Raw genomic sequence first — 1,210 nt, 5'->3', positions numbered from 1 at the left:
GACACAGGTGTCTGCATGAGCCCCTGTCGCTCAGATGCTGGAAGATCAGTTTGAAAAAGGACCGGGGTAAAGAGGGGGGAAGCACCATATATGTGTCCGGGAAGGCGCCCCTCGGGCGGACACAGGTGTCTGCATGAGCCCCTGTCGCTCAGATGCTGGAAGATCAGTTTGAAAAAGGACCGGGGTAAAGAGGGGGGAAGCACCATATATGTGTCCGGGAAGGCGCCCCTCGGGCGGACACAGGTGTCTGCATGAGCCCCTGTCGCTCAGATGCTGGAAGATCAGTTTGAAAAAAGAACCAGAGGATAGAGGGGAAAAACACCATATTTGTGTCCGAAAATAGCTCACTTTGACTCGGACGCGTTCCCTGTGATTTCAGCCTGTCAGACATGGTGCACATAGTAACGAGATGGAGGTGTTTTGGTCGACCAGGTAAAAAACGAAAAATCGAGAGAAGGTAAAAAGTAGGTGAAAAATTAAGCCTCTCTCGTTAAGGTACTTAGAAAAAATCCCAAAAAAAAAATGAACTCCCATTGAAATGAATGGGGAAAATTTTTTTTCTCGTTTTTTTTCTAAGTACAACAACGAGAGAAGGTAAAAAATGGTTTTTTTTAGCCTCTCTCGTTAAGGTACTTAGAAAAAAACCCAGATTTTTTATTTTCTCGTTTTTTTTCTAAGTACAACAACGAGAGAAGGTAAAAACAGGTGCTTTTTAGCCTCTCTCGTTAAGGTACTTGGAAAAAATCCGAGACATGTTTGGTCTTCCCCACTGACAGTGCGCCTTTGCTGGGTAAGTTGTGGACGTGCCAGGCACCCCCGGGACACCGGTGGAACGCGGCCGGACTCGTGGTACTCCAACCCGGGCATAATTTTGGATATTTTCCGGTCCTTTTTTTCCCCACTTTCCCAACTTTTCTTCTGAATCACAGTGCGCCTTTGCTGGGTAAGTTGTGGACATGGCAGGCACCCCCGGGACACCGGTGGAACGCGGCCGGACTCGTGGTACTCCAACCCGGGCATAATTTTGGATATTTCCCGGTCCTTTTTTTCCCCACTTTCCCAACTTTTCTTCTGAATCACAGTGCGCCTTTGCTGGGTAAGTTGTGGACATGGCAGGCACCCCCGGGACACCGGTGGAACGCGGCCGGACTCGTGGTACTCCAACCCGGGCATAATTTTGGATATTTCCCGGTCCTTTTTTTCCACACTT

Source organism: Nerophis lumbriciformis, unplaced genomic scaffold (assembly GCF_033978685.3).
Source record: "Nerophis lumbriciformis unplaced genomic scaffold, RoL_Nlum_v2.1 HiC_scaffold_864, whole genome shotgun sequence".
Lineage (NCBI taxonomy): Eukaryota > Metazoa > Chordata > Actinopteri > Syngnathiformes > Syngnathidae > Nerophis > Nerophis lumbriciformis.
The sequence above is the reverse complement of the archived record's forward strand: the minus strand, read 5'-3'. Positions refer to the sequence as shown.